Raw genomic sequence first — 11732 nt, 5'->3', positions numbered from 1 at the left:
CCCCACCCGTCAGCCTGGTGGCCCCATGCAGCCTGCTTGTTCAGTCGTTTGGTCATCCCTCACTAACCCCCCTGACAGCCTGGTAGTAGGCAGCCATCTTCTGAGAGCATGAGGGTTAATTTGCATATTACCTCTTTATTGTATAGGATTTCTAGGAAGGAAAGCTAATTATTCTCCACTATTGAGGGAATACCCTTCTGAGTATTCTCCTGAATGCCTCACAAATTATGAGGTTTTCCAGTCTGGCTGGTGGGAACAGGCAGTAACTGATAGAAAATTTAAAAACTCTAGAAAAATCATAACGAAGAATTTTTTAAAAAAACAACTAAAATACCACTTTCCATTGACATTTTTGTTTGCTTTCTTCCAATGTTTGAGAACTGCAAATTTAAAAATTAAATATCACATAATAATACCGTTTATTTTCATGTGTTTTTTTCACTTAACATTATTTAAATAATCTTTGATATACCTAATTCTAATAACCACATACCATCAGATGGATATATCATAATTTATTACACCACTTTATTATGGCTAGACAGTTAATTTCCAGAGGAAAAAATACAGCAAATGTCCTTGTGGAAATTATTTAGAGAACACTGTAGATATATACTTTAGAATAAGTTATTAGGGGTGGAATGAAAGATACACATTGCCAAATTCTTTTCTGGAAAGTTTATGTGACTTATACAACCACCAGTGTAAATCTGCTTCATTACACTATTACCAAATATTGGGCATTTTTTGATATTTCTCAATCTTATTTTAAAAAAGCATTGATTCACTTTAGTTTTTAAATTTATTATCTTTTTATCTTTTTATGGTTTAAAGTATTACAAATAGTAGTACATATGTCTCCTTTCCCCCTCATTGACCTCCCCCAAGCCTCCCCCAAACTCCGGCACATGCTCTCACACTCCTAGTATCTGTGTCCACTGGTTATGCATATAAGTCCTTTGGTTGACTTCTTACCCCCCCCAACCCCTCCCTGCCTTCCCACTGAACTTTGATCATGTGTTCCATGCTTCTTTGTCCCTGTATATATTTTTGTTCATCAGTTTATGTTCTTTATATTCCACAAATGAGTGACATCATGTGATATTTATCTTTCTCTGAATGGCTAATTTCACTTAGCATAATGCTGTCCAGGTCCATCCATGCTGTTGCAAATGGTAAGAATTCCTTCTTTTTTTTTACCACAGCGTAGTATTCCATTGCGTAGATGTACCACAGTTTTCTAATCCAATATCTTCTGATGGGCACTTAAGCTGATTCCAAATCTTAGCTATTGTAAATTGTGCTGCTATAAACATATGGGTGCATATATCCTTTCTGACTGGTGTTTCTATTTTCTTGGTGTATATTTCTAGAAGTGAGATCACTGGGTCAAATGGAAGTTCCATTTTTAATTTTTTGAAGAAATGCCATACTGTTTTCCAAAGTGGCTGTACCAGTCTACATTCCCACCAGCAGTACAAGAGGGTTCCTTTTTCTCTGTATCCTCTCCAGCACTTGTCATTTGTTGATGATAGCCATCCTGACAGGTGTGAGATGGTACCTCATTGTTATTTTGATTTGTATCTCTCGGATGATTAGTGACTTTGAGCATGTTTTCATATGTCTCTTGGCCTTCTGTATGTACACTTTCAAAAACTGTCTATTTAGGTCCTCTGCCCATTTTTTGATTGGATTGTTTATCTTCCTTTTGTTAAGTTGTATGAGTTTCCTATAAATTTTGGAGATTAAGCCCTCATCAGATATGACATTGGCAAGTATGTTCTCCCATGCAGTGGTCTTTCTTGTTGTTTTGCTGATATTATTATTATTATTATTATTATTATTATTATTTGCAGTGCAGGACCTGTTATTTTGATGTAGTCCCATTTTTTTTCTCCTTAGTTTCCATTGCTCTAGGAGTTGTATCTGTAAGGATACAATCTATGGCTTTCTTATACACCAATAATGAACTCACAGAAAGAGAAACTAAAAAAAAAAAATCCCATTTACCATTGCAACAACAACAACAACAAAATAAATTAAGATACCTAGGAATAAATTGAACGGTAGAATCAACATCATTAAAATGTCCATACTACCCAAAGCAATCTATAAATTCAATGCAATCCCCATTAAAATACCAACGACATACTTCAAAGACCTAGAACAAACTTTCCAAAAATTCATCTGGAATAAAAAAAGAAACCCCGAATAGCTGCAGCAATCTTGAGAAAGAACAAAGTTGGAGGTATCACAATACCAGATATCAAGCTACACGACAAAGCGACTCTACTCAAAAACATCCTGGTACTGTCAGAAGAACAGGCATATAGACCAATGGAACAGAACAGAGACCCCAGAAATACACCCAAGCCATTTTTCTCAATTAATATCTGACAAAGGAGGCAAGAGCATACAATGAAGCTAAGACAGTCTCTTCAAAAATGGTGTTGAGAAAATTGAACAGATACATGCAAAAAAAAGAGAAATAAATAAAGAAAGGAAGAAAGAAAGAAAGAAAGAAAGAAAGAAAGAAAGAAAGAAAGAAAGAAAGGTTGCAAAGTTTTTTAAACAGAAAAAATTTTCTGGAATGGCATTCCAAGTCCTCAATAGTTCGTTTTTGACACTATTGAAATTGCTCTTTCCCTCTCTCGTCAATCCATGTCTATGGTCTTTAAGATAACTTGTTATGTAAAATTATTTATTTACCTAAGATGCACCTACACTGAATTTATCTGAAAAATAAAAAAGTCGATATTAAGAAAAAAATTCTAAATGGAAGATTATAAGAGAGGGTTTTGTGTGCCAACAAAAGTTACTGGCGTGCCATGTTTGGCACACGTGCCAAGGGTTGCCCATCCCTGTCCTAGGACAATGGAAACTAAGGAGAAAATAAACAAATGAAACTACATCAAAATAAAAAACTTCTGCACCTCAAGAGAAACCATCAACAAAACAAGAAAGCCCACTGCATGGGAGAACATACAGTATTTGCCAATGTTACATTCGATAAAAGTTTAATCTCCAAAATTTATAGGGAACTCATATAATTTTAAAAAAGGAAGATAAAAAATCCAATCATAAAATGGGCAAAAGACCTACATAGACACTTCTTGAAAGCAGACATACAGAAAGCCAAGAGACATGTGAAAAAAATGCTCAAAGTCACTAATCACTGGAGAGATGCAAATCAAAATGACAATGAGATACCATCTCACACCTGTAAGAATGGCCATCATCAACAAATCAACAAATGACAAATCCTGGTGAGGTTGTAGAGAAAAGGAACCCTCATACATTGTTGGTGGCAATGCAGACCAGTGTAGCCACTGTGGAAAACAGTACGGAGTTTCCTCAAAAAATTAAAAGTGGAAATCCCATTTGACCCAGTAATCCCACTTCTAGAAATATATTCCAAGAACTCAGAAACACCAATCAAATAGAATGTAAACACCCCTATGTTGATAGCAGCACAATTTACAAAAGCTAAGATTTGGAAACAGCTTAAGTGCCTATTAGTAGATGATTGGATTAAAAACCTGTGGGATATCTACACAATGGAATACTATGCTGCCGCAAAAAAGAAAGAACTCTTACTGTTTGCAACAGCATGGATGCACCTGGAGAGGATTATGCTAAGCTAAATAAGCCAGTTGGAGAAAGATAAATATCACATGATCTCACTCATTTGTGGTATATCATGAACAACATAAATTGATGAATAAAAATAGATACAAAGACATAGAAACATTGAACAGACCTATAAATTAAGAGGGAAATTAGGTGACGGGGGTGGTAAGAGATCAATGAAAGGATTTGTATGCATGCATATAAGCATAACCAATGGACACAGACAGTTGGGGGATAAGGGTATGGTCTTGGGGGAGGAAGTGGAAGGGGAGAGTTTATTGGGGGGAATAGGAGACATGTAACACTTTCAGCAATAAAGAATTTAAATAAGGAATTCAAGATGGTGGCCAACCTGACAACAAGCTGCAAGATAGTGTGTGAATGAGAGAGTGAAAGGAGAGTTTGTGGATGTGCGGGGAGTGTCTGTATTTGTGAGCAAGAGACAGTTATATTCCACAGGACTGTTGGGGACTGGAAGACCAGGCTCCCCTGACCAGAAAGCCTTTACTACTGCTGAAATCTCTCCCAGAGCGGCCAGCTCTGCCACAGAGACCGCACCATCTTGAAGGGGAGAGTGGCTGCGATCAGAAGCCCAGCCTTACCTTCATCCTAGGAGATCTCAGATACTTCCTGGGACCCCAAAACCACAATGCCCAGGGACCAGCTGCCTGAGCTTCAAACCCATGAACACCGAAACTCCAGCCTCCCTGGCCACAGGCACCTAAAAAGTTTGTGCAGGGGGAGACAAGATGACGGCCGAATACAAGGACAGATCCTGTGCCTTCTCACAGAGCAGATAGAAGGGACAGCTGAATCGAACAACACCCACCTGGAATTGGTGAATTAAACAAAGCTGGTAAGGCAATCCGTGGACGGAAAGGTCAGAGATTGCTTAGAGACAGGTGAGATCTGGGATCCAGGCTGGAGGGAGAAACGCACCCAGTGGGTACCAGAGTCTCAGAGGGAGACTGTGCCCCACAAAGTCTGTGCCCCTTGGGGTCAGTGTAGCCCTCAAATGTGAAAGGGGGTCCACAGGGCTGCTGGCAGAGGGGGACTCTAGATCTAAGCCCACAGCCATGGGAGACTGTGCTCAGAAAGGCAGCCTAAAGTTCTATACTGGCTGCACAGTGCTGGGGGGAGAAAGATGTCAGTTGGCACTATTCCTTTGTCTTTTTTATGTCCTTGATTTTGCTTGCTAAGCCCAGTACATAGGATCTTCCAATTAAAAACACTCACTAAGACTACAGGGGAAAGTTGTTTTTGTGGAAACTGAGGATCAGATAAGGAGAGACAAGCAGGAAACCAGCTGTGGGTCAGTCTGTCCCTCCAACCTAGTATTAATTGCAGCAGGGAAAGAAGAGTCTAAACACCAGGTTGAGGGGCCATTTGGTCCCAGAAACTAATACAGAAACAACACCCAGGGGAGGTGTCAGAAATTGACTCTTGTAAAAATACAACTGAAGCCAGGCAGAGAAACAAAGTGAGCAGAGGGACCCCGCCTGCTTGAAAACAAGGTTGTAGCTTATGACACAGAGGAGCAGTGGATCGCAAGGAACTTCAACACTGTGCTGACTGTGTGACAGGAAACAGACATGCCAGACAGAATAGTACAGAGGGGTCTTAAACCGGTCCTCAGGGGTTATTGAAGCACCATTGAAGTGAACAGCCTGCACTACTTCAGTTTTTATTTTTTTCCTTTTACTTAAGAAACTAATTTTTTTCACCCTTCATTTTACTTTTTTTATTATGATATTTTTATTTATATTATTATTACTATTATTTTACCATTTTTAAAATTTTATTTTATTTTATTCTTTTTTATCTTATTTTATTTTATTTTTGTATGTGTTTTACATTCTATTTTTCTTTTTCTTTTAGCATTATTTTACTCTATCTCAATTTTTCTTTTATGCCAACACTCTCTTGCTCACTTTTACCCTTTTTCATCCTATTTCTTTTACCCTGTTCCTGCTTTAGTTTCTCTCTATCCTTTCTTTTGATTCCCTGTTAAAAATTGATCTTAGTCATATATGTAATTTCCTCTCCCCTGCTCCAAGTCCATGCACACTTCTCTCTTCTCTTTCTTCACTAGCCATTTTTTTCCCTTTTTTCTTCTTTCTGTCTTGTTGTTGTTTTTTTGATTGTTTGTTAATTTGGTATTTTTTTTTCTGTTTTTTGGTTTTGTTTTTTGCTTCTGTTTTTCCTCTCCTTGCGCACGAATTTGTGTGACAGGAGCTCTCTGTGGGGCCTGGCTGCTCCGCACCAGCTGCCCAGAGGCTCTCCGCAGTCCAGAGGCCCATCTTCAGCCGGGCGCATAATGCTTGCCTCATCGCCAGGGCAATGACGCAAGCATTTCATGCCCCGGCCTGGCCAGAGGCCCATCTGTGCCCTCCTCTGTGGCCAGGGTGAAACGCTTGCCTTGTCACTGTGGCAATGAAGCAAGCATTCCGCCATGCCGCTCACACTACCTGCTCTCAGAGGCCACCCTCCCATGACTGGGGGACTCTGGCAGGGCTGAGAGAACTGCGCATCATCATCTTGTGACTATGGGCACCACCATCTTTGTGATGGAGTGATGGTTAATTTGCATACCACCCTTTTATTACATAGGATATATACCCTATATAATAAAGCTATGATATGAAAATTGACCCTCACTCCTTCACACCATCACAAGATGGCTTCACCCACAGCGGGTGCAGGGTTCTGTAACACAAGATGGCTGCACCCACAGTGGAGGTGGGATTCCCATAACGAGCGATCAGCAGGGACCTGAGGCTACGTGGCACTGGGCCATGGATGGGGACCTGAGGCTGCACCCCGTGCCTGGTGGGGCTTGACAGGAGACCTCAGGTTGTTCCCCCCACTTGGTGGGGCTTATTAGGGGACCTCAGGCCACACCTAGCACACCAACACTGGGTTGGGGGACCTGAGTCATACCCCCAGTGCAGCAGTACTTGATGGGGGATCTCAGGCTGTGCCCCCCACCATAAGCCAGGGGACCTGAGGCCATGTTCCCCACCCCGGGGCTGGGCTGGGGGGCCTCAGCACATGCTCCCTTCCCCAGCACCAGGCCAGGGGACCTGAGGCTGCACCTCCTGCCTGGCAGTGGGCTGGGGGACCTGAGGCTGTGCCCTCCACTCGGCAGGGCTTGATTGGGGTGGGGTTGGCCAGGTCTGGATCTTGCCCCGTGGAGATGGGGTCAGCCGGGTCTGGGTCTCACGTGCTTTCAAGGTGCATGCAGGTGGGCAGGGACTTGACTCTGGATCCTGCATCATGCCCCAGATGCTGACAGGAGGAAGATTTTCATATACATTTTACTAATTTTATTTCATCTCTAACATTTCTGTTTTTATTTTTTTCTATTTTTTGTATTTTATCTTTTACTTTTATTCTTATACACTCATTCTCTTTCTACCTCCTCTATACTGAATCATGGCCTCTTCTCCATTCATTCAATTCCTTAACCTTACCTTCCAGAAATAAGCTATGCCTCTTCAGATTCATCTGGGTATTTGTTGTTTGCATTTTTTGGATTAGTTGTTGGTTGTTGTTTGCATTCTTCTCTGGGTGTTTGTTGTTTGCAATTTTTGGATTAGTTGTTGGTTTTTAGGAGTTTTCTCTTCATATACATGTATTTCTCCATTCTTTTTTTCTCTTTCTTTTCTCTCTTAATTTTTTTTCTTTTCTCAATATAATTTTTGCCCTATTTTCTCTCCCTTAATTCTCCTTTCTCTGGTGGTCTCCTTTATATGGGGTTATTGGTATCATGAAAGCATTCATGTTTTGTGCCCTCTGTGTTGTGTCTTGTCAAGTTGTATTTTGTGCCTTTAAGTCAATGCATTAGAGAGTGAGCCACATAACCAGACACTCAGGGAGGAGTGAAAATGTGAAGACAAAAAAACTGCCCTTACATGAAAGAAAAGAAGGAATCACCAGAAAAGGAAGTAAACAAAAGGGAGGCAAGCAAATTATCAGAGTAAGAATTCAGAGCAATAGTCATAAGGACACTGAAAAGGATGGAAGATAAATTCAACAATATGTATAAGAACCCAGAGGAAATGAAGAAGAACCAAGAAGAAATGAAGAATGACATCATTGCAATGAAGAACACAATAGAGAGCATCAACAGTAGACTAAAAGAAGTAGAAGACTTCATCAGTGAGCTAGAAGACTAGTTCGGAGAAAATAGCCAAGCAGAGCAGCAACTAAAAAAACCCCAAAAACTTAAAAAACAGGTGGAGAGCCTAAGAAAACTTTGGGACAACACCAAACGAAACAACATCCGCATAATAGGGGTCCCACAAGGAGAGAAAACTGAGCAAGGAATAGAAAACCTGTTTGAACAAATAATGACAGAAAACTTCCCTGATATTGGGAAAAAAAACCTCACACAAGTCCAAGAAGCTCACAGAGTCCCAAACAAGATGAACCCAAAAAGACCAACACCAAAACACATTATAATTAAATTTGCAAACACCAGCAACAAAGTAAGAATCTTAAAGGCTGCCAGAGAGAGATAGTTACGTACAAGGGATCTCCCTTCAGACTATCAACTGATTTCTCAACAGAAACACATCAGGCCAGAATGTAATGGAATTAAATATACAAAGTCATGCAAAGCATGAGTCTGAATCCAAGAATACTGCACCTGGCAAGGCTATCAATCAAAGTTGAGGGTGGAATCAGGAGCTTCACAGATAATAAAGGGCTAAGAGAGTTTATTACCAACAAACCAGTAATTCAAAAAATGCTAAAGGGTCTGCTGAAAGAAAAAAGATATAGAAAGGGAAGAAGGAACACAGGCATAAAGTATAAAAATGGTGACAAACAAGTACCTATCAATAATAACTTTAATAACTTTAAACGTAAATGGACTAAATGGTCCAATCAAAAGACATCGAGTGGCTGAATGGATAAAAAAACATGACCCATACATTTGCTGTCTACAAGAGACCCACCTCATTAGAAGGGACTCACACAGACTGAAAGTGAAGGGATGGAAAAATATCTTTCAGGCAAATGGAAATGAAAAAAAAGCTGGGGTAGCAATACTTATATCGGACAAAATAGACCTCAAAGTGAAGGCCATAACAAGAGATAGGGAAGGCCACTTCATAATACTAAAGGGAGCAATTCAACAAGAAGATATAACTCTGGTAAACATATATGCACCCCATACAGGAGCACCGAAATACATAAAACAACTTCTGGAAGATATCAAGGGAGAGATTGAGAGTGATACAGTCATAATAGGGGATTTAATATCCTACTAACACCACTGGATAAATCCTCTAAACAAAAAATCAGCAAAGAAACATCAATACTAAAGGACTCACTAGATCAGATAGAATTAATTGACATCTTCAGAACATTTCAGTCCAAAGACACAGAATATATATTTTTCTCAAGTGCACACATGTCATTTTGAAAGATAGACAATATATTGGGGCACAGGCAAAGTTTCTTCAAATTCAAGAAGATAGAAATCATTTCAAGCATGTTCTCAGATCAAGATGGCATAAAATTAGAAATCAACAACAATAAAAACAATTAAAATAACCAAACACCCGGAGGCTAAATAGCATGCTATTAAACAATGATTGGGTTTCCAAAGAGTCCAAAGAAAAAAAAAAGTAATAAATTATTTAACCCCACAACTCAAAGAGTTAGAAAGAGCAACAAGAAAAGCCCAGTGTAAGGAAGGAAGGAAATAATAAAGATCAGAGCAAAGATAAATGACATAGAGACCAAAAAACCAATACAACAGATCAACAAAACCAAGATCTGGTTCTCTTTGAAAGGATAAACAAGATTGATGAACCTCTAGCCAGGCTCACCAAGAAGCAAAGAGAGAGGACCCTAATTAACAAAATATGAAATTAAAGAGGTGAAGTAACAACTGATTCCACAGAAATACAAAGATTATGAAAAATACTTTGAACCACTCCATTCCAACAAAATGGACAACCTAGATGAAATGGGCATATTTTTAGAAAAATACAAGCTCCCAAAACTTAAACAGGAAGAATCAAAAAACCTGAATAGGCCAATAAACACTGAAGAAATTGAAGAAGTGATAAAAAAATCTTCCAGCAAGCAAAAGCCCTGGTCCGGACAGCTTTACAGGGGAGTTCTACCAAGCATTCAAACTAGCAAATCAGACTCAGCATTACATTAGAAAGATCATACACCATGACCAAGTGGGATTTATTCCAGGGATGCAAGGCTGGTACAATATCTGCAAATCAATAAACATGATACATCACATAAACAAACTGAGAGACAAAAATCACATAGTCATGTCAATCGATGCAGAAAAAGCATTTGACAAAGTCCAACACCTTTTCTTGATAAAAACTGTCAGCAAAGTGAGAATAGAGGGATCATACATTAACATAATAAAATGACAAACCTACAGCCAACATCATACTCAATGGGCAAAAAATAAATTCATTCCCCCTAAAAACAGGAACAATACAGAAATGCTCATTTTCACCACTCCTGTTTGATATAATACTGGAAGTGCTAGCCATAGAGATCAAACAAGAAGAAGAAGTAAAAAGCATCCAAATTGGAAAAGAGGAAGTAAAACTGTCCTTATTCATAGATGACATGATACTGTACATAGAAAACCTCAAAGACTCCATAAAAAGACTAGTAGTCCTAATAAATGAATTCGGCAATGTAGCAGGATACAAAATTAACACCCAGACATCCATAGCCTTTTTATACACCAATAATGAACTCACAGAAATAGAAACTAAAAAACAATCAGATTTACCGTTGCACCAAAAAAATTAAGATACCTAGGAATAAACTTAACTAAGAAGGTGAAAACTACAGGACATTGAATAAAAGAGATAGAGGAAGATATCAATAAATGGAAGAACATACCATGTTCATGGATTGGCAGAATCAACATCATTAAAATGTCCATACTACCCAAAGCAATCCACAAATTCAATGCAATCCCCATTAAAATACCAATGACATATTTCAAAGATCTAGAACAAACTCTCCTAAAATTCATCTGGAATAAAAAAAGACCCCAAATAGCAACAACAATCCTGAGAAAGAAGAACAAAGTTGGAGGAATCGCAATACCAGATATCAAGCTATATTACCAAGCCATGGTTCTCAAATCTGCCTGGTACCGGCACAAGAAAAGACATGTAGACCAATGGAACAGAACAGAGAACCCAGAAATTTACCCACGCCATTATGCTCAATTAATATTTGACAAAGAAGGCAAGAGCATAAAATGGAGTCAAGACAGTCTCTTCAATAAATGGTGCTGGGAAATTTGATCAGATACATGCAAAATAATGAAACTAGATCACCAATTCACACAATACACAAAAAGAAACTCAAAATGGATAAAGGACTTAAATGTAAGATGAGAAACTACAAAAATCCTACAAGACTCCATATGCAGCAAAATATCAGACATGTCGTAGCAATATCATTATAGACACAGTTCCTAGGGCAATGGAGACTAATAAACAAAGTATAAAATAAACAAATGAGACTACATCAAAATAAAAAGCTTCTGCACAGCAAAGGAAACCATCAACAAAACAACAAGAAAGCCCACTGCACGGGAGAACATATTTGCCAATGATATTTCAGGTAAGGGTTTAATCTCCAACATTTACAGGGAACTCATAAAACTTAACAAAAGTAAGATAAATGATCCAATCAAAAAATGGGCAAAGGACCTAAGTAGACTCTTTTTGAAAGAGGACATACAGAGTCTGAGAGACATACCAGTATGAAAACATGCTCAAAGTCACTAATCATCTGAAAAATGCAAATATAAACAACAATGTGGTACCATCTCACACCTGTCAAAATGACTATCATCAACAAATCAACAAATGACAAGTGTAGGAGAGGATGTGGAGAAAAAGGAACCTTTGTTCACTGCTGGTGTGAATGCAGAGTGGCGCAGCCACTTTGGAGAACAGTATGGAGTTTCCTCAAAAAGTTAAAAATGGAACTCCCATTTGACCCAGTAATCCCACTTCTAGGACTATATCTCAAGAAACCAGAAACACCAATCAGAAAGGATATATGTACCCCTATGTTCATAGCAGCAC

Source organism: Myotis brandtii, unplaced genomic scaffold (genome assembly GCF_000412655.1).
Source record: "Myotis brandtii unplaced genomic scaffold, ASM41265v1 scaffold779, whole genome shotgun sequence".
Taxonomy (NCBI): domain Eukaryota; kingdom Metazoa; phylum Chordata; class Mammalia; order Chiroptera; family Vespertilionidae; genus Myotis; species Myotis brandtii.
Note: the sequence above shows the minus strand (reverse complement) of the source record.